Raw genomic sequence first — 22,616 nt, forward strand, 5'->3', positions numbered from 1 at the left:
CCACCAGTTGTACAGCAAAACCCTGACACGGCCGCCTGAGAAATCACCGGGAGGAGGACATCACAGAGGGATTGTCTTCCTGAGGACAGACGGAAGGATCCCCCAGGGAACACGCGCAGCAGGAGCCTGGCCCCAAGCAAACCCACATGATGCATCATGGCCCAAAGTGCTTTATTGGGAGTGCAGAGCTGGTTCGTGTTCAGACACGTGTCAGTGGGATTTCCCTCATCACTAGAAAAGGGGAAAAAACATAAAATCTTATTTATTGATGTAGAAAAACAATTTGGCAACACTTAACATGTATTCATGATAAAACTCAGAAATACAGGATGTAGTGAAACTTCAGCTTGATAAAAATCAGCTGCACTTTCCAGGAGGTAGCACCTTCCAGGTAGCATCACCCAGGTGGCACCTTTCAGGTAGCACCTTCCAGGTAGCATCATCCAGGTGGTACCTTCCAGGTAGCACCTACCAGATGGCATCATCCAGGTGGCACCTTCCAGATAGCACCTTCCAGGTGGCATCATCCAGGTAGCACCTTCCAGGTAGTATCATCCAGGTGGCACCTTCCAGGTAGTACCTTCCAGGTGGCATCATCCAGGTGGCACCTTTCAGGTGGCATCATCCAGGTGGCACCTTCCAGGTGGCACCTTTCAGGTGGCATCATCCAGGTGGCACCTTCCAGGTGACATCATCCAGGTGGCACCTTCCAGGTAGTACCTTCCAGGTGGCATCATCCAGCTGGCATCATCAAGGTGGCACCTTCCAGGTGGCACCTTCCAGGTAACACCATGCATACTACCGTGACTTGACTGTTTCCTCTGAAGAATAGGAACACGGTCAGAACCTGCCCCCCCTGCATGGAGCAGCGCACTGGCTGCGGGACAGCAAGGCCCCGAGACGAGGGCCACGAGTGCACTACATTCACACAGAAAGGACACAATTTTCTTCGTTTTTATATTTATTTATTTATTTATTTATTTTTCCTTTGTTTTTAGATCGCAGGATTGTCTATGTGGAAAATCCTGAGGTGTCTACGGGAAAACTATTAGCGTGGTAACCGGGTCAACAGTAAAACCGTTGTGTTAGTGGAACCAGCAATAAACGGGTGGAAAGTGAGTTAAGGAACCCCATTTCGGACCGCAGTGCATCGTGTCAGGAGCGCGTCCCCGCAGGCTGTGTGGGGTCAGTGCGGGAGCTGCAGAGCCCTGCTGAGCGCAGTCAGCTCAGTGGCCAGAAAGCTCGGGAGCCGCCTCTGTGGGCTGGAGACACAGTGTTCGTGAGCTGACTGTTCTCTCCAGATTAATTTATCCCAACAGCCCGCGTATAAAACATGGAAATTGGCAAGCTGGTTCTAAAAAACATATTGTCCTGCCAAGGACCTGGAATACAACCAAACACTTTTCAAAAAGAAAAACTTTCTCCCATCCGGTTCATGTGGATGTCTAACCATGTTTTGTGCTGGAAATTCTAAAGGTTCGTCTTCTTCGCCCCAAGTTGTGACATGCCTGGAGCTGTGGGGGGTGGTGTGAGGCCGGGACGAGCCACGGGGCCACCTGCCCGCCCTGTGCTGTGCTCCGGGGCTGGCGGCTCCAGCCGGGATTCGGGATGACCCCTCCTGCCAATCCGCCGCTGAGGTGAGTGGCTCCGGAAGTCGCTGCAGAAGGAGACGTGAGGCCCGGGGTATCCCGAGTGTTGTCGGGCTCGGAGCAGGCCGCATGTGGCCTCATGAACTCATGTGCTCCAGCCGCCAGAGCTCGGCAGCCCGGCCCTACCTAAGGGCTGTGGGGAGCAACACACGTGCCCCCCTGCGTCCCAGTAGGTGGAGAGAGGGCTCTCCCCTCCTCAGGCCCCAGGTGGTGCTCCTGGGTCTGCTGGTGTTTCAGAGGGTCACTTGTCTGGCCCGAGGGGGCATGGGCTGCTGCTGCTAGTACGTGGCTCTGTTTCCGAGCTTCCTGCTCGATCCCTTTGTCGCCAACATCCCATCACGATGCCTTGATGCCTACGTGGTATGCTGTCCCGCTACCCATGGGTGTTAAGAATTTTGACCAGGGATGATTCTGAACGCTGTAGGGACATTCCCTGGCTTTCAGGAAAAGGCTCAGATTCTTCCTCACTGGCATCTCTAAGCATTAAACCCTGGGTCGTATGTGGGCTGTTGAGAGTTGGGCCCACAGTCAGTGGCCAAGGCTTGCAGGCTGCCCCTAGGGTGCCCCTCCCCTGGTGGGGTCCTGGAGGAAGGTCCTGGAGGAGTGTCCTGGAGGAGGGAGCTGGAGGAGGGAGCTTCAGGAGAGTCCTGGAGGAGGGTCCTGGAGGAGGGAGCTGGAGGCGCCGCTAGGCCTGGCTGGAGGCTGGAACTGAGGCCCCTCCTCTCCCTCCTGCCTGCCCCTGAGGTAAGTGCAGAAGCAGTGGGTCCCCCCCACCCAGGGCCAGGAGGGGTGCAGGTGGGCAGGAGGGGTGGTGGGACGGGGCATCTCTGAAGCCATGGGGGGCCCGGATGCCTAAGCGGGGCCAGCTGTGGGGGGACAGAGGGGACTCGCCTCACGCGCTGGGTCGGTTGACTCATCACAAGGGCAGGCCTTGCAGTTGGGGGCGCGGCCCCGGAGCTCAGACCCTTGGGTGCCAGTGCGGTCGTGGGGAGCGAGCGTCACAGAGGTGGCCGTGCTGGGTCCTGGGGTGGTGACGATTCCGGGCCAAGGATCCAGCTGTGGATTGGCCGAGCTGAACTCCTTAAGGCTGATGGGACGGACACCCGCAGTCCCACGTGGGGCCTCGGGGAAACCACGGCCACTGGGCTTCCTGAGTCCGGGTCGGGGCGTTGGGACGGGATGTGAGAATCCCCAAAACTATCTTTTTCACTCTCTTTTCACAGAAGAAATTAGTGTAAAAGCTTAGGCTGATTTTATTTTTTCCAAGAAGAGCAGAGAGCAGGGACCTGTCCCGTCTCTGTGGGGAAATTTGTCCTCAGGACAGAGTGACATGGGACGTCTTGGGGCTTTTCATGAGCTGGGAGGCTGGGGAGTCTCACCTGCGGGGCCCCCACGGGCTCCTCCAGCATTACAGCCGCGCCGTCGTCTTTTTGCAACCACCAGGAAAATGGTCAAACTGCAAAGCAGCGAACACGAAACGGGAAATAAACATTTCTGATGTATGTTTTATATAATCAAGGTATTCCTTATTAAAAAGCCAAATTCTACATTCTTTTTGCTTATATATTTGAGCAAAGATTAAAAAAAATAGTCTGCTAGAGTCAGCAAGTCTGCGGGGAGAAGATATTTTTATAACAATGGAAGGAATGTCAACTGGAACATCATTTTAAAGACTCATTTAACAAAATGAATCAAAATCTAAAAATAATAGTCTTCAATAATGTGCCTGTGGACTGTGGTTCTTTCATTGCAGCGGGTCTGGACCCTCATCTGCAAGGACTCGGGTCTTTAATATCGCGAAGGCCGGGTGCGCGTGGGCGACCTGCCCCCTGGTGACCAGGGGAGGTGACGGGCGTAGAGGGGACAGGGCGACCGCCCATCAGGTTGGAGGCTCTGCCCCTGGATCCGAAGCCTGGCTGCCCTGGGCCCTGCGCTCAGTCGCACTTGAATATTTCTACGTGTAGACGCGCAGGACGACCCCGAAATGCGGGGACTCAACTTACCGAGCGAAGTTGCAGGTGCGTTTCCTGTGACACAGCATCACATGGGGGCGGAGGGACCCAGGAGGGGGTGCGGGCTGGTTGCTTCTGGAAGGTTTGAGAAAAGGCATGTCGAGAGGAGCCTGTAAAGGCTTTATCATCTCCGCTCCGGGTTTCCACTCTCCGCGGAACCATCTACAGGAGGGAGGCCCCAGAGGCTCCAGCAGGAGGAGCGTTTTCAGTTTCCTTCTAGAACCCGGGTGGGTGGGCCCTTGTCGGACATCACGGGTGCACCTGCGACGACCGTGTGGGGTCGGGCCAGGAGAGGAGCGAGGGTCCGGCCTGTCCTCCCGCAGGCGGATTTGGAGCCCCTCCCCGCTCCCTGTAGACACGCGTTTCCACCTTCCCATCCTTGACCTCATCCCTGCCCTGCCCGATACCTTGGCCACGTCGGCCCAGAGCCTGGAGCCCACGGGAGAGGAGCCTGGCGGATGCTGAACCCGGGAGAAAAGAATCCGATTCCGGGGGTCTTGCCGAAAATCTGTGTTTACTTTAAAAACAACATTGATCTGGCTTTTCCTGACACTGTTTGCATTTTCTCTTTTTAGAAATATTCTGAGGGCAGCCCGGGTGGCTCAGTGGTTTAGCGCCGCCTTCGGCCCAGGGCCTGACCCTGGAGACCCTGGATTGAGTCCCACGTGGGGCTCCCTGCATGGGGCCTGCTTCTCCCTCTGCCTGTGTCTCTACCTCTCTCTCTCTCTCTGTCTCTCATGAATAAATAAATATTAAAAAAAAAAGAAATATTCTGATGACGTGTGGTCCCTGTGCTGTCAACCCAGCTCGCTGCCCCTGCTGTTTCCAGGACGCTGTCAGCAGGGTCAGGGAGGGCGCGCAGGGGTGTGGGTGCGTGGGGCATGGATGGTGCTCCTCGGTGCCTTCGCCGTCCACACACGATTCGCCCCGAGTGCTGGGCTTCCTGTGCTCCGGGCTCCACCTCGTTGCACAGCACGTAGACTCCGCGAGGTGAGAGGTTTTAAAATACTCAGAACTTAAAAGAGCAGAACTCCGGGTGGTCTACATCGCAGGCTTCTCTGAGCGCAAATGGGTCTTGCCCACTGCCAACCAGCAGCCGGCGCTGGGGACCGATGGCCGTGAAGACGGGTCGTGGCCTCAGGGCTCCGTGGCCTCAGGGCTCCGTGGCCAGCTTGCCCCTCTCCCCCTCCCTGCTGCAGCCCCGGGGGAGGGTCTACACTGGGTCTACACTGGCGTGAGCCCCAGCTGCCCAGAAGATGAGTGTGTGGCCCCGGGCAGAAGCTACCACGGATGGGTAAACTGATCCTGTGTCGTGAAGCGGACCAGACCAGGGCAGTGCGCAACGGCAACGCCCCCCGCCCCCGCGTCTGACACGCGTACACGCACTGTCACATCCTGGGGGTCAGCTGTGAGCAGACGGTCTGTGTGTTGCCATGACGGCGGTGGGAGCACCTTCTCTTTCCAAAAATGTTCAAATGTGGGAGTGACCAAGTCCGGCCGGGAAACATCAGAGACAGAACCCGACCAAGGCCGGAAGCTGATGTGCCTGGGCCCTCGGGGGCCCGACCCCGAGATCAGAGCGGCGAGTCAGGGCGCTTTGGCCCAGACGCCGGGGGAGAGGAGCACACGGCGACGGCCGTGCGGGGGTCCCTGTGAGCGGGACGTGTACATCTCCATGTGAGGGGCGGCGGGGGGGCAGGCAGGCAGGTCAGCGCCCCTCGTGTCTCCGGGGGTGGGCTGTCACCCCGGCCTCTGAGTGGCGCTCTGGTCCTGCCACATGGGCGGAGGCGGCTCTGGAGGTGAGCACACAGGTGGGGGCTGCCTTGCTCACGGAGCCCACGTCCTCAAAGCCCACCACCCGCGGTTTCAAAGTCCTCACTCTGGTGGCAGATTGTGTCCCGAGCTTGGCTGTGCTCCCTATGGACCCGCGGTGAGCGCGTTGCTCCTTGAGGTGCAGAGGACACAGCACACGGACCAGAGGCCTGTGCCGGAGACAGTTGAGCGCAGAAGGACTTACAGACACACCTTTACGGCCCGACACCTGCTCGGCTGCTCACTCAGCTTCTCTGCTGACCTGACCCTGACCTCCTGCTGCTCCCAGTTCTCCACTGACCTGACCTTGACCCCCTGCTACTCCCTGTTCACCGCTGATCTAACCTTGACCTGTTCTCTGCTGACCTGACCTTGACCTCTCACTGCACCTGATTCTCTGCTGACCTAATCTTGACCTTCCACTCTTCCTGGTTCCCCGTTGACCTGACCCTGACCTCTGGCTGCTCCCAGTCAGTCAGGTCCCCCTCCTCCCTTCAGGCGCCCACCCCCGAGTCCCTGCTGAGCGGTGAGCTCCTTCCGCTCTCGGCCAGGGGTGTGTTGGAGGCAAGCGTGGCCGCCCCGCGGTGGCACAGGGGAGATTCCCGCTGCTTCTCCAGGGAAGCAGGAGGTGGATTCATTCCTCTTGCTCACGGTGAGGGCAGAAGCAAGAAGCTGAGTGCTTGGGGACACCACCCGTGACCAGCAAGGAAGCCACACCTGGAACAAAGGCCTGTGGAAGGCTCTGTAGAGAAATCCAGAAGAAAAGGATGTTTGGTGACATCACTGATCCTCTGATGACCTCAGACACCAGGCTCTCGTGAACTCTGGGATTTTAATTCTTGTGAATTAATAAACTTCCTCTATGTTTGATACATGTAAGATAATATATGTGACATAAGTCACAAAACATTGTGTAAAAAAACTAGCGTCCAGCCTGAGATCGTGGGTTTCGTCTGTGTTTGTGTTTCTGTTCAGTTATGTGTCTTTCCCGCTGACGGTTTGGCTCCGTGTTACTAACAACCCTCAATTTGCCGCTTTTTTCAGTTTCTATGGTGTCTTGTGTTGAACAGATGTTCATATTTTAATGTAATTATATTAATAAATGTCTAATTTTATGGTTAGTGTTTTATATTTGTTTATTTGCTTTAAGCAATCGTTCCCAGGCATGAGGAGACCTTCTGTTATCATCTCAAGAACCGTCTTTTGTGGCTGCCCATCTGCACGGAGTCAGGTCTCCTGTGCGAGTTCTGTGTGCTGCATGTTTCTGGTTGGCCGCATTTGTTGGGTTAAGGAAGATTTATTTTTTTTTAATGATTTTATTTATTTATTCATGAAACACACACACACACACACACAGAGAGAGAGAGAGAGAGAGAGAGAGAGAGAGAGAGGCAGAGACACAGGCAAAGGGAGACGCAGGCTCCATGCAGGGAGCCCGACGTGGGACTCGATCCCGGAACCCTGGGATCAGGCCCTGAGCCGAAGGCAGACGCTCAACCGCTGAGCCACCCAGACATCCCAGGACGATTTGTTCTATTACTGTTTTTCTAAGAGCTTTTTTAAAATCGTGATTTTTGAAATCATAAATAAATACTGGGTTTTATAAGATACTCTTTTGCATACACCAGGGTAATCATAACATCCTCATTTCTTCTTAATAAGTAAATTTGCTGAGTGATAATCATATATTTTTCGCATGTAAAACCACTCTCGTATGTCTTAGATGAATCAAACACATATTTTTATTGATTATGAGATAATTCTCCTCCTGTTTTGCTTGGACTTTTAACATCTATACTTTGTTCTGTTACCAGACTTCTGGGAGACCACTGAAGGATTTAGAGGATATTTATTTCTTTTCTAGTCTTTGCAAGTTTTTATTAGCACAGGATGGCCTGTCCCTGGAAGGTGACGTATGTGCTACATTTATTCACTGTTTGTAGGACTATGAGAATTTCTATTTTTTCTTAAGTAAATTTTAATGCTTTTGAGAATTGTGTATTTTATTACAGTTTTCAAATGCACAAAGCTGTTGCTCTCTCCACCTTCCCATGTTTGCTGCAGCGAGCCGGTCTCCCCACCTCCTGATGAACAATGTCTGATCGCCTCTGGTTGCCTCACCTGGTCTCCGACCTAGTGGGAGACTCTGCGTATTTGCTGGGTCTCTTCACAGGACTCGCCAGGTCGTCTGTCCTCCTGGGTGTTCTTCCCCTAAAGCCCCGTTAGGCTCACTTATGTCCCGTTTCTCTCATGGTCTGCACCTTGGTTTCTGTGTCCCAGGGTTACATTCTGTACCTTTCCTCACAGCAGCGTCACCCAATCTCACGCGGGCTGATTCGTGCTTCATGCACCGTCGCTCACTGCTCAGTATTGTTTTCTTCCCTCCGTAATGTGTTTTTTGAGCCTTTTGTTGGTTAGGACTGTGTTTATCGTCTCAAACCTGTGGGATTTATTTATTTATTTATATTTTATTTATTTATTTATTATTATTTTTTTAAAACCTGTGGTTTTAAAAATCATACCTGTCATGGGTGCCTGGGGGGCTCAGTCCGTGATGCGTCTGCCTTCAGCTCAGGTCATGATCTCAGGGTCCCGGGATCAACTTCCGCATCGGGCTCCGAGCTTCTCCCTCTGTTCCTCCTCCTGATCGTGCTCTCTCTCTCTCTCTGTCTCAAATAAATAAATAAAACCTTAAAAAAAAATCGTGCCTGCTGATTACTGACTTCTCATGTAGCCGTAGGTGACGCCCACACGTGCTCCTGCAGACTCCCCACCCTTGGGCGCGCGGTGTGACGGTGCTGACTCTCGTTTATGGAGGTGTTTCCTTGTGTGATGGGGAGTTTCGGACGGGAGCTCGTTTCCTCTGGAAGCCACGAAGGTCATATTGAGAATGAACCTCCGAAGATGACTGTGCTGGTTTTGGTAAACACCGGTGTGACCCCGGGTTGCTTCTGTCCCCCCGTGTAGACACAGCTGTGTCAGGAGGCCTCCGTGTCTGCCTCCCCTCTGTGTCCGGGCATGAGTCACGTCCCTGGTGTCCCTCCTGTGGCCACCTGCCGCCCGCCGTTGCTGCCACCTCCCCTCGAGGCCCACTTTCGGATCCCTCCATTACTCCCTGGGTCTTTGGAAGGAAACATGTGGGATCTTCCTCTGACTCTCCTGTGATGAAAGGGTCTTAGTTGTGTCGATTTTCTTGCAACCAAAGATGCTGGTTGGTCCAGTCCTGCTGACACCTCACATCTGCCCGGCGGTTGTCGGCAGGCCTGAGACCACTCCTGTGGCCAGTCTGCAACCTTGTCAACAGTGCCCCCCACCTCCAAAGCCTGCACACCCTCGTGGACGGCATGTCAGAGACCCGCTCAGTGGGTGGGTAGGCTGGTGAATGCACCCAGTGCCCTGAGGGGCCTCGTGGCAGGATCTTCAAGGAGACCGCGGGGGACAGTGAGTCATTGTGACCCGCATTCTGACTCCACATCACAAGTGTGTTTTTGCTGAACTGGATCGGCCACGTGTCAGGTTAGCTGAGTCCTGCGTCAGTAGAATTAAGAGTTCATTTGAATTATAAGTACTTCTGAGGTTATTGATCCTGAGATTAATTCTTGCTGACCATTCTTTTGGCAAAGTTATTATAATGCAGCGATTAGGCTTTACGGTGAAAACAGGGTATGTAACATGTTAATGGGCTTATCCCGTCTCATAATTTAATAACAAGCATCGATATTACTCCCGGTGGCCTGTCCCATCCCCAGCGTGTGTTCAGTGATGTACGGGCCGAACTGTGTTTTCCAAAAGATACGTTGGCGTCCAGGCCCCAGAAACTGTGAGTGTGACCTTAGTCGGAAATGGGGTCTTTGCAAAAGTGACCCAGTTGGGGTGAGTCCCCGGTGTCGGAGGGACCACAGTGCAGTGACTGGTGTCCCCCTAGGATGAGTGGGCATGGGGCAGGCAGAGGGACGCACGGGGGCAGAGGTCGGGTGCTGTGTCTGGAGGCCACGGGGCCCCCGGGAAGGTGGGCACCTCCACGAGCTGAGACCCAATGACGGGTGCTCCCGCCGGGCCTTCCAAGGGACACCACGGTGCTGCCCACACCCGGATTTCGGACACCTGGCCCCCGGCAGTTGTGTACGCTGCCTCGTGTCTGCCCCAGGGAACCCATCCAGGTGTGCCCCGTACTGCCCTCCTCCAGCGGCAGGAGGCTCATGGGCCCGGCCCGGCCCCGGAATGTGGGTGGGCCAAGCACGATTGCAGCCCTGACCCAGTTGTGCCTCTGTGCACCTGTCTTGTGATCATCACGGTGCAGCCTGCCAAGTGCTTTGGTGGAGTTGGGGTTCCCCCCACAACGCCCCGCTTTGTATGTGTTCTTGTGACTCGTCTTTGGCCGGCCTGTGCACCGGGCGTGGCTGGTGGTTCCCGCTGGAGGCCCGTGGCACGCGCAGGACTCCAGGCCCCGCCGGCGAGGTCGGCACATCCACGCCCGGCTTTCCCCCCTCTGTGGTCACAAGCGGAGACGTCTGTGTCTTTGGCGTGAACAATGTGGAGAAACCGACAGACGCGCAGCATGGGACCCGCGTGGCCCCGGCTCGCGACTCCCCTCGCCCACCTCTCCACTTCTTTGGTGCAAGATGGAGACAATCGTGTTAAGTCTCTGGCTTGTTTGTGAAGCATTAAGTGAGGTGACGTCCACAATGTGAAGGTCTGGGGCCGTGGCAGCGATCCACAAATGGCAATTTCTATTGAAGTGTATGATCCCGTGCGAATGCGTTTGGGTGTGTTCTTAACGTCACAAACCCAGTACAGGCACCGAAATCATGGCAATGACAACAGAAAGAGCCCCTCCCTTTGGGGAGCACTGATACGAGTGTAGGATTGGAGAGAGAACTTGCCTGAACCGGGATGGGCGGCCTCAGAGCTGCGGGCTTGGTGCCTTCAGATGCCTGCCCCAGGTGACGCTGCAGGGCTGCAGGGATGGTCCTGGTGCAGGAGCCCAGGGCCATGAGGGAAGTGGGGTGGGGCAGGAGGCGGGGTCTTTGGGCAGCTCTGTCCTGGGAGAGCCGGGTGTGGGGGCTCCTCAGGGGGACGGGGCTCCGAGTGCGGACTTGGCCCGGGTCCCCACTGGCGCCCAGCTGCCCTGGTAAACATCTTAGAAGTGGCTCCAGGGCCAGGTGTGTCAGAGGTCGGGCGGGTGGACTGGAGGAGGGACGTGCGGACACTCCGGGAGTCCCAACAGGGGCTGGTGGCCTCTTGGGGCAGCGGGCTGTGATTCCAGGAACTTCTGAGAGGCACCCGTATCCATGTGCGGAGGGACGTGACTCCAGCTTCCCCAGCAGCAGCTGAGAGGGGAGCAGGGTTAAGTGCGCACCGTTGGGGGGAGCGGGCCGTCCTTCTCCGCAACTTGGTCCCCTTGCCGCCTCCACGCACGCACTCCGAGCAAGAACCGTGATGACACAGCGGTGGACCCGAGTGTGCCTGGGGGCTGGGCGTAGTGCACACGCAGCCCTGCACATGCCTGCCACGCCCTGTGATGTGTGTTTGCAGAACCCGCGGGGAATGTCGCTGTGGGATGGGCTGCGTGGGCCCCGCACGGCGCCTGCGGTATTGTTAGGGCGAAGCTGCGCTGATAGAAAACCTGCGGGTTCCCAGAGGCCCGGGAGGCCGTGCTCGGCTCTCCGAGCACTGGGCGTCTGGGCGCTGGAGCCTCAGCCCTGGGGTTTCCCGACCTCAGGTTCCAGGGTAACCAGCTTGCCCTTAGCCTGAGGCTGCACCCACTTGCCCTCAAAGCTGCTTGTTCAGAGCTGCAAACCGCCCCCCCACGGACTGTGCCCACCTGACATCCCTGTTGCCGTCCGTTGGTGCAGGGACGGCGTTCCCCTCCAAACCTGGGCAGCCCGCAAGCGCCCCGAGCTCCGTCTACATCCGGGTCGCCGCAGAGCCCCCAGCTCCATGTCCGGCTGCCCCGGGGCCACGTGGGGGCCGTGTCCCCAGCAGAGCGACCTCCTCCTTGCAAGAAGAGCTCGCAGAGGGTGTCCGGCAGCGGCGGAAGGGCAGGCGGGCTCTCCCCGAGGGCGGCCCAGCGCCAGCGTCCACTCTGGTGAGGACCCGCCTCTGCTGCCCGGCAGCCACGTCCTGCATCGGTGACGTGGTTTAAGGGCCTCTGCTCCTGCTGCCACCGCGGGAAGGCAGGTGAGCAGCGGCGGCCGTCGGCAAGCTCTGTGCGCCACCGTTAAGGCCTCAACTGCACTTTTCCGGACCATTAACAATTTGCTAATATTGTTTTAGCTTGCAAATTAGAGCGGCTCCACGGCACAGGGGGTTCCGTGCCTGTCATCAATCAGATGCAGACTCCTCATGCGTGAGATGAAGAACGATTTCTAGTCTTCGAGGCTCAGGCAGCAATTACCGAAACCAAAAGTTGCGGGGGGGAGGGCGTGTCCCCCCAAGCGCTGTTAGCACTGCTGTCAGCTTGATTTCTCGACACAGGACAACGACACTACACGGGCCTCAGGTAGGGGGACCTGCAGGTTTCTGTTAGAAGGAAATGGCAGCTGTGAGAAGCCGGAGACACTGGGCACTGGAGAGGGACCCGGGGTCAGGGGGCACTCAGACCCGTGGCATCTCTCGCGCTCGACACCATGAGCCGTCTTGGGGGATCCCCTGAGGATGTGGACGACTTGGAAACCTCGTAACCCCCCAGCCTCCTGACGATGGGCACCAGCATCTTTTCCTGTTGAAGATTTAGATGTTTCTTATCAGTTTTGTGCCATTTTAGTTAGGAACGCGGTCCAGAGAGGGCGCTGGGACGCCAGAGGTCTGTGTTCGAATGCTGGCTCTGGCGCTCGGAGCTCGCTGCTACTATGGTTTCTTTTCTTTTTAAAAAGGATTTTATTTATTTATTCATGAGACACACAGAGAAAGGCAGAGACACAGGCAGGGGGAGAAGCAGGCTCCCTGTGGGGAGCCCGATGCCAGACTCGATCCTGGGACCCCGGGGTCACACCCTGAGCCCAAGGTGGATAGTCAATCACTGAGCCACCCAGGTGCCCCTACAATTTTTGTTATTATCGAACTTCCCACAATGACTATAACATGGTCCCATCAGGATTTGGGGTCTTCAGGATGACAAGCCAAGGCGTGGCCACTGCCCATGCTGGACTCAGGGTGTCGGGAGCCTTGGAGTCCTTGATCTAGGTCGGGCGCGGGGTCTTCCTCGGCATTCTGCAGGGATTGCAGATATTCCATCATTCGATGCTCTCACGCACCCTCTGAGGCAGGCCCTGACCCCGCTCCTCCTTCCTAAGGCTGAAATGCGTCCCCCCAAATCCTCGTGTTGAAGCCCTGACTCCCAGGACCTCAGAACATGACTGGATTTGGAGACAGGGTTTTTAAAGAGGTGATTGGGGTAGAAGGAGGCCCTGGGGGGTGGCCCTTAATGCATATGGTCCTTGTCCTTGTAAGAAGAGGAGACCAGGACACAGACATGCACACGGACGGACACGGGGAGGGACGGTGTCTACACGGCAAATGGGCCTCAGGAGAACCAGCTCCATCCACTCCCGGATCTCAGAACTCTGGCCTCCAGGAATCGGGTGGCAAAAAGAACCCGTTGTTTGCGTCCTCGTCTGTGGTAGGTGTTGTGGTTGCCCCCAAGGGACCCGATGCCGTCCTATTTCGGAATCGAGGATGCAGAAACGTGAAGGATGAAGGGCCCCAGGCTTCCGTGCTGAGGGCAGAGCCGGGGCTCTAGCTGGGCAGCGAGGGCAGGGTCTGCACAGGGAACAGCTCCAGCTGCTGCCCCGGGGATGGGCTCACCGGGCTTTGGAGATCGGACGTGTGTTCACAGTGGGGTGGCGCCAGGCCTGCACCCCGATGGCCCCTGTGAGGACTTGGGTGCCTGAGCGTCCTCGGGCCTGTGTTCGCCTGTTCTTCCGTGGACAGCACTGCCTCCTGCGGGCCCGCAGCCCCAGGCGGGCCTGTGTGTCCAACCCGCACCATCCCGGGTCTTCATGTCTGCACACAGATGCCCGTGTGTGGTGTGTCCGGTTTCCCTGTCCCGCCCACGCCATTCATGTTCCCGCCCTTGTCCCGTGGAAGCGAGAAGTCGTCGCTTAGCACGAGGAGGGGCGGAGGGAGCGGTGCCAAAAGCAGGGTCACCCGCGCTCTGCGCTCCTCCCCTACCTGCTGCTCTTGACCAACAATTTCCCTTTCACTTTGTCTTTGCTTAATGCTTCCAGGGTTGGATTTCTTTCCTCGTTCCTTCACTGCGTCTCCTCCTCCTCCTCATTTCTTTTTTTCTCTTTCCGCTGGACTTTCTGGCCCAATTGTCTCAGTCTGGCTGTTGCTGTTGGCTTTAGAGGATTTCATCTTTCACAGATGTTAGTTCGTCAGCTACAATCTCTGCGTTTCCTTTCAGCATGTTCTAATGTCACCAATATTTCCTGTCCATGGTCTGCTTCAAGTGCTTTTTGCCCTCCCTGCAAAACGTGTGAAATATATTCTTGATTTTATTTTGCATCTTTTTTATGACCAAGTCGTCAACTTTCTGGAGCGTCACCTGTATTAAGGAGCGCTCCGCCCACCGAGGGTGAGCCAGCACCACTTGATGAATAACCCAGCTTTGGGGACCGTGACTTAAAATAATGCCCTTTTATTTTTTATTTTTTTAATAATAAATTTATTTTTTATTGGTGTTCAATTTGCCAACATACAGAATAACACCCAGTGCTCATCCCGTCAAGTGCTCCCCTCAGTGCCTGTCACCCATTCACCCCCACCCCCGCCCTCCTCCCCTTCCACCACCCTTAGTTCGTTTCCCAGAGTTAGGAGTCTTTATGTTCTGTCTCCCTTTCTGATATTTCCTACCCATTTCTTCTCCCTTCCCTTCTATTCCCTTTCACTAAATAATGTCCTTTTAATTTTGACAAAGTGAGACCTACCAAATTTGGTCATTTATCTCACAAAAATACCCAGATCCCCTCTGGCCGGTCAAGAAGCAGATGCAGCGCGAGGGAGGGAGAGCACCCGTGGGGCAGGCCGGGGACACGGGGCACCAGCGTTACATTCAGGTCGCCGTACAGACTGCTTTAGAAGTGGCCGAGCACAGGTGCAGCCACTGTGACTGAACCCGAGCAGCAGTGAAGGGTCAGTGGAGGGACAGGCCCCAGAAACGTCGGGTTCCTGTAGCTTAGGACCTTCAGGTCGGACTCCATTGATATACTTGGCCTCAAAAGCCCCTAGAGGCAGAACCTATAATCAGTACGATTGATGGGGTTGAAAAACCGATTGTATCTTCATTGAAAAATTAAAAATGTACAACGTGTGATCCCGATGAACATATTCCAGTCAAACCGAGATGAAGATGATGTGTTGGGGCAATGTCTCATCTCCCCAAGTCTTGAAATTTGATGGAAGGATTAACCTGGTCCAACAAAGTGAGCTCCCCTCCTGGCCGACTGGAGGCTCAAGAGAATGGCACGATTTCGAGGGAGATACCTGCGTAGAGACACGGAGCCCGTGAGGTGCTGAGCCCAGGGCTGCGGCGGGAAGCACAGGGAGCCCGCGTCTGTGTCGGAGAACAATGGGAGGGTGCTCCCGGGCTCCGGGGGTCTTTCCCAAGGACAGGTCCAGGACCGCTGAGCATCAAGGTGGCTGTGGACACAAGGAGACCGTGAGTGCACAGGGTGGCAGCTGAACTGGTGGGGCCGGGGCGGGGCAGGGGGCTGGCGGGAGGCTCGTCCTGGGGGGTGGAGTGGTGGGGGCTGGGGCAGCAGGGTCCAATGGGAGTTGAATTTAGAGGGGGAGGGTTTAGACTTTGTATTTTGAAATACTTTCAGACTTTAAAAAATGCAAAAAGTGAAAAATAAATTAAGGAAAATACGGATAAAAAAGGCCTTTAATAAGAAAAAAAGGGAGTAAAGAATTAAATTACAGAGGGGCCACGTAGAAGGCAGACGGTGAAAACATCCCCCCGAAATCCTGTGTTCTAAGTGTCTCCACTGTTTGTCAGTGGTGTAAATACAATAATTAAGGGAAAAAAATCTGGCTGCATGAAAACAACCACTATAGATTATTCACAAGAGACAGTTTTTAATCAGGACATGGGAAATTTGAGAATGGATACTAAAAGGAAGGAAAAAAATAGGTACCACGGGAGCCCTCGCTAAGGGATGGGGATGGCTCTGCAGACACCAGACAGAGCCGCCTTGGAGGTGAAACCTGTCATTAGAGATAAAAGGAACAGCTCATCAGGACAAAAGGGACAATTCAGCAGGAAGTAAGACAACCGCACGTGCTTGGGGATTTACAAACTTATGCATTTATAAAGAAATAGGAGCCAAACCCACCATCTGGGGGACTACTGGGAGGAAGAGTTAGAGAGGAGGATCCTCATCACCTGGGGCACTGATAGCGACATTGACATCACACCTGAGAGCACCTGAAAGCACCTGAGAGCAGCTGAGCATACCTGAGCGTACCTGAGTGCATCTGAGAGCCCCTGAGAGCACCCAAGAGTAACTGAGAGCACCCGAGAGCACCCGAGAGCACTTGAGAGAACCTGAGTGCACCTGAGAGCATCTGAGCCTACCTGAGTGTACCTGAGTGCACCTGAGTGTGTACCTGAGCACACCTGAGAGCACCTGAGTGCATCTGAGCATATCTGAGTGTACTTGAGTGCACCTGAGAGCATCTGAGAGCACCTGAGAGCACCCGAGAGTAACTGAGAGCACCTGAGAGCACTTGAGAGAACCTGAGGCCTGAGAGCACCTGAGAGCTCCTGAAAGCACTTGAGAGCAGAGTATGTGAGAGCACCTGAGAGCACCTGAGTGTACCTGAGAGCACCTGAGAGCACTTGAGAGCATGTAGGAGCACCTGAGAGCACCCGAGTGTACCTGAGAGCACCTGAGCCCACCTGAGCCCACCTGGGTCGTGGGGGAGTCCCTTCTTTCTCCTTCTCCTGTTCCGCTCACCTGCCCATGGAGCAAGTCCCCTTGGGGGCAAAGGACAGAAACCGGAACCACCCTCTGGCCTCTGAGAACTGAATGGGAGTCAGCAGGGGATGAGCTCACTCCTGCACTTGATGATGCGACACAGCCAAGGAGGAAAGATGTCACAGAGCAAGTGGTGGCAGGTGCTGGGTGTTGGCATGACGGGGAAGCCCAGTGTGACCCTCCCGCTCCGCCCACCGCTCGGGCCTTTCCTAGCTTGGGTGGGTTAGGAAGGTTTGCCAGGGGGCGTCTGCAGCTCTGTCGCGTGCCCTGGCCATGGGCGCCCCTCTTCCCAGCCCTGGGGGAGCCTGCGCGGGTGGGTGGTCAGCCAGCCCGGTGCTTGGCGTCCAGTGAGTGGCCCTGGGGCCTCTCCCACCCCCATCTCCGTGCACCCCACTCCACGAAGAGCTGCTGGAAGACGTGTCTTCGGCAGAGTGAGCGTGAGCGGGGGGCTCCTTTCTCCAGATCACACCGGATCCCTTCCCCGGTGGGAGCCCCTCACGCTCCCCCCACCCCTCATCTCACTGCTTCCCCTCTGCCGGACCACCGCCCATGCTCCCAGAGCTGACCTGCCTCCTGCCCGATGCCCAGTCCCTGCCCACACCCGCACGCTGCTTCGTGGGCACACGTGGGGTTGTGTTCCTACCCCTGAGCCAACCTCAAAGCTTGTTGAGCAAACTCCACATACCGTGCGGTGACCCTCAGCACCGGCGGTCCAGTCCCACTGGTCCCTACGTCCCCGTCCCCTCCGTCCCTGCCCCCGGCTCCGTGCTGAGCCCGGCTCCTCCGCCACGGCTCAGGCCAGCAGGTGCTTCCACCCGCAGCGCTGGCTGCTCTCATCCCCACGACCGAGGTGTCTGGGCTGTCTTCCCCGACTCCCCAACCCTGCCTTGCAGGTGACACCCATGGGCTCAGAAGCCTCTGCGACCTTTCAGGTGGGCACCTCGGTGTCCTCTCAGGTCGGCCCGCCCCTGGGCTTGAGTTTTCTCATCGGTGAAGGGGCTCTGGGGGCCAGTGAAGATGCAGTTCGACCACGCAAAGTCCCCGCCAGCACCCGGCGCGGAACAGCCGCACGGGCAGGTGTTAGCTGTTGTTACTATCACGGTTCACCACATGCCACTGTGGCCAGAGAGGGCCCGGGGCGGGGGACAACGTACTCAAGCGCTGAGCGCACTGTCTGGGGCCCAAATGTTACAAACACCAGTTTCATGAGTCATTCCGTTTAGTGCCCCTCTGTCTTCTTGCTGGAGGCCTGCGGGGTTACGCGTCTCACACCCAGCAGACCCGGATGCTGGAGGCCCTGGCCTGCAAGAAGAGGCTCCCCCAGAGCTGGGATGGCACGGCTGCAGCCTGGGAGTCACACGAGCCCTGCCCGGGCGACTGAGTCAGAGGACGTCCTGTTCGGGTGTTTACAGCCGGGATGTGTGTGCACCCAGCAAGCAAAGCCCGGCGATTTTTCCTAAATTATCTTTCTGTAACATAGGCTTGGTGCATCCTTGTAAAACATTTGGAAAACCCACACTCATGGAAAATGCAAATTGCCATCATGTGGCTCTGTCCCCTGGGGGTAAATCATCGCTAAACGTCGGGTTAATTATTTCAATCATTTTTCATTCACAAATTTTACATCACGGTCGGCCTGAAACGGATGAGAGTTTTTGCCTGCTCCTACTCTTAAAATTAACCAAGGAAACGCTCCAAGCTGTTCTGAGCGTAGACGCGTCTCTGACGCGGCACCGGGATGGCAGAGGGACGCGCCCGCGTCTAGCTCCCGGCTTCGACGCCCGGACACGGGCTCGTCCCGCATTTTAGCGCCTGCCCCGGGGCTGACCTGGCCGCACCCTGGGGCTGACCTGGCTGCACTCCGGGGCCGACCTGGCCGCACCTGCGCCTTCAGCCTCCGCTCCGTCCTGTGCACCGAATCTGTCTGCTTGCACTCCGCACACCTGGGGTGCTCATGCCCGCCCCGCGTGCCACCAGGCCTGCGCATGGAGGCCCGAGCTGGCCTGTGAGGAGGGGCCTCGGGAGCAGAGCTGCGGGGTTCCCGCCAGCCTGGATCCACGGAATGGCCCAATGGACCCGTAGGCCCGGCTGAGAGATGGGACACGTATTCTTGTCGCCACCAGTTTGGGGAAGGCTTGTGGTGCAAAAACAGGTATGGCCTCGTCCTGGGCCGGTGGGCTCGGGCGCCCGGGGCCTGGTCTGCGGGATGGGGATGGTCACAGCTCCTCGGCACCTCGGCACCCCTTCCAAACAACGTCGCAGGGCATCGCTTTCAATTCTGAAGGGTCCTGTTTCTCAGTATTCGGTGCTGTGTTTGTATCACCAGGTCACACCAACTGCCGCACAAGATGAACGCTGCACTCCCGGTGGCCGAGTGACACAAGGGACGACCTCTCTCAGGTCGGGTCCAGATCAGAGGCTCTCTGTCCCCTCTGCAGGGAGCCCGGCTCCTGCCTCTGGGAGCTCTGCCACCGACCTGTGTGGCCTCCAGGTCCCCGGCTGCAGACAGCGAAGGGGAGCGGAGCCCCGGGGACCTCACCCCTCCCCGCCAGCACTTCCACCATGGGTGACAGCACCCAGGACACCCCCAGGGACAGGAACCGTGCGGGCTGGCACCCTGGCTGCTGCTGGCAGGTGCCCGACTCACGATATCCTGGATCAGTGCTCATGCTCATGTCCTGATGACTCCGTGTCACTCAGCGCCGAGCCATGCAACACGCTTCCCACGACTTTCCTGACCGTCCCTTTATTGTATCTGCCATCGTACATTTATTGGTGGAACTCTACTTTTTTTGATGTTGTCCTCAACTTAACCCTGGACTCCGGATTAGGGTGCTGCTCAGTCTCCTGCTTGGCCTGCCGGCCTCCACGCATCCCTTCGTGTCTCCCTTCTTTCGTAACGGGCACCTGCGAGCTCCTCTGGGGCTGTGACCCGGAGCCTTCCTCCCGGCTCTGCGGATGACACAGCCCGTTCCTGCCCCCGACATCCATGACGAAGCCTCCGGCTTCCAAATTCCCGTCTCCCGGAGTCTCACGCTCTAGCTGGCCGTCTGACGCTGACCCGGGCTTCCCCGTGGGCACCTCAATCCCCCCAGGACCCAGACTGGCCTCCTGAAGCCCTAGCACGGGCATGTGTGTGGTTCCAGCCTCCTCACTCAGTAGCTCCTGCCACGCATGCGGGGACGTCCTTTCTCAGCGATGTCCCCAGCACCAGCACACGGGGCTGTGGCTTCCGCCTCCACGCCGTCCGGGGTCGCCGGGCATCCCCCCCCACCCCACGCCTGCCCTTCTCGTGGTCTCCCTCTCACTGAGCTGGCCCGAAGCCACACTCCTCCCCGAGCACAACTCTCAGCCCTGTCGGAAACGGTGAGCGCTCCGACCCTGGATGGCACGGTTACAGGGTGGGAGCCCCCTTCAACCTCCGGGGATGTGGCAGGTGCAGGGAGGAGTCCCCGCTCCCTGCACACCTACGCTCCCCACTCGGAAGGCCCAGCACGCACCAGGGTCAAGATAATGAGGAAGGAGCAGAAACGAGAAGGGACGCGTCTCTGAGAGATGGGGCACCAGACCTGCTCCTGCAGCCGGCAGCCAGTGGGGACCTTCCTGACGTTCAGAGGCCATAATTCCTCCAGAGAAATCCAGAGACGAAGCAGTTTTTACTCTGATTTTGGCGAATCCACTTTCATTTCCAACAATCTCCTCGAGAATCACACGTTGCGATGAAGTGGACAGAATGTTCTAGGCCCTAGGAAGACACGGGTTTGGAATATGGCTTCGGGGTGGAGCCTCGCCCGGCCTCGGTTTCCCCGCAGGGGCAACTTCCGGCGTGCAGAGCGGGGGAGGCAGGGTCCCCAACTGGGGCCGCCGTCGCTGAGCTGTCCCGCTGTGAGGACGTCGCACTTCGATTTATTCCTACCCCTTTGTACCTGAGCAACATAACGTGACCATCAATCAAGAACTAATCATCCATTTCTGTATCTTTCCATTAAAAGGGGCATTTCTCATCTGCTTGACAAAATGAGTTACGAGCCGCTGCAAACTCCACTCACCGCCGCGAGTTCATTCGGGAGTGTCCACATCGCAGGAAGGAGCAGGACGGAGAGACCTCGGGGATGCGCTTATTTATCCTGATGACCTGTAAAATCAGTCCGTGTGGCTCCCCCGGGAGCGCTGGGCGCTGGGAGGACGGTTTAATTTCCTTGGGAGGCATGGGGTCCCCGTGTTGGTCTCTGCACTGCACTCGTGACTGATACTGCCTGTCGCAGTTACAGGGCCCGATAGGAAACGAAATGGTAAAAATAGGAGTCGTATTATAGATTTCCAGGTTGTGAATATTTTACAGTTGAATTCATCAAAAATTTAGCTCCGAGGCTGTGGACTGCGCCATAGGAGGTGCTAACCTGTGGCGTGAGTCCTGATTCACGAGGAGGGGAACACGGTTGTTCCGGGAGTCGGGCGACGGGAGTCAGCTCTAACCTTGGTTTCCCTTCCCGTCCGCATCGTTTACAGGATCGCAGGGCCAGCTTGGGGCTCCCAGAAACTCCATTCTGAGCAAAGTCTGAGAAAAACACATCCTCGCGGCGAACTTTGCTTTGAAAAAAACCCCGTTAACTTGGGAATAAAAGGTGAGTCTTCAGGACGCAGAGCACGGTCTGCGTCCTGAAGGGGACCTGCCTTTTCCTCCAGGGGCCTGTCCAGCTCCAGCCCCTGTGGACCCAGGTCCACCCTCAGCTCTGGGCACCTGCTGTCCCCTCGCAGAAATGATGCCGCGGTCTCCCAGGGGCGCCTGGGACCCCAGCGGCGGTGCCCTGCCTCCCCACCTGCCCCCTAGGTCACGGCCTCCCACGTCTGGGCTCGCCAACCGCCTCCCGGGTTCAGACGCGGTTCCAAAAGTCCTGGGTTCCAGAGTCGACGTCCGCCTTCGTCCTGTTTGCTTGGGTGCCGCCCAAGCTGTTCCCAATTCACAGTCGCTTCACAGTGAAGGGTGAGTCTGTGGGTCTGTGTCTCTGTCCACGACCCGCGCCTCCTGGAGTCGTCCCAGCACAGGCGTGCGTCTGTCCCGGGGCCTCTCCCCGTCTGCTTCAGGGACTCACGGGGGCCCCTGGGGCGTGTTTGGGGCCCGTGAGGTCTGAGCTGCGTTTGCAGTGACACCGAGACGCCGTCGGCTGTTGCGCCGTCCTCCTCCCACGAGGACACAGTGGCGGTTTCCAGAGGGAACACAGCTGTGGTTTCCCTGCAGACTGGGTGCCGGAGCTGGGCTAAGCCTGCACGACCCTCTGCAGCCGGGCATCCAGGACACGCACAGAAATAGGGGCTGGGGCCTCTCCGGTCACTGGATGCTTCCTTGTTTTGGAAAATACCGCCACTGTCCGTGAAAATATGTTATTTACGTCTACCTGCATGCGCCCATTGCTCTCACTTGAATTAATGAACCTAAGTGTCAGCTCCCTACTTTAATTTCTTTTTTTTTTTTTTAAATTATTTATTCCTGAGACACACAGAGAGAGGCAGAGACACAGGCAGAGGGAGAAGCAGGCTCCCTGCGGGGAGCCTGGCGTGGGACTTGATCCCAGGACCCTGGGGTCATGCCCTGGGCTGATGCTCAACCCCTGAGCCACCCGGGCGTCCCGCCTACTTTAATTTCTAACGGAATTACTACCGAGGGATGGAGCCCAGGCCCGTGTGCAGAGGGCCCGGGGCAGGGTGCAAGCTCTCAGAGCCCCCACCCTGCACACGTCACACCCTGTGCGAACCGTGTGAACTGCGTGTGGAGGGGAAAGTGCCGCGTGCACGCCCGCTTTGCTACCTTCTTCTCACTTTGCTGTGAGCGGCTAAGAATATGGCACCGTCTTCAGGCTCAGATGTCTAACGGGCATGCGCAGCCCAGCCCCGCGGTTCTGTGCTCACACATGCGTGTACCCCCAGAGCTCGACGAGGGGTCTGAGGGCGAAGGGCACACGTTGGCTCTTGAAGCCCTGTGTCCACGCAGCTTCCCGTTCACTGGGCTAGGAGTGTCTGGAAGCGTCTGCGGAGCCACACTGGGCGTCCACATGGGGCTTCCCAGGCCTGGCCGACACCCAGGCCCTCGGGCTCCTGCCCGGGCTGCTCCCGGGACAGCGTCCCTGGGTCCCGTCCTGACGCCTGCGGGTGGCTCCGTGGTG

General features: G+C 57.0%; 1 long non-coding RNA gene across 1 annotated transcript; it reads left to right on the top strand.

Moving 5' to 3' along the window:
* The first annotated feature begins 1,017 nt into the window (after window positions 1-1,017).
* On the top strand, window positions 1,018-4,391 carry LOC112935875 (uncharacterized). Its single transcript, XR_003238234.2, has 3 exons — window positions 1,018-1,637; window positions 3,403-3,667; window positions 4,237-4,391. It is a non-coding gene; the product is annotated as an uncharacterized lncRNA (long non-coding RNA).
* The last annotated feature ends 18,225 nt before the right edge of the window (window positions 4,392-22,616 follow it).

This window comes from Vulpes vulpes, chromosome 16, assembly GCF_048418805.1.
Source record: "Vulpes vulpes isolate BD-2025 chromosome 16, VulVul3, whole genome shotgun sequence".
Classification (NCBI taxonomy): domain Eukaryota; kingdom Metazoa; phylum Chordata; class Mammalia; order Carnivora; family Canidae; genus Vulpes; species Vulpes vulpes.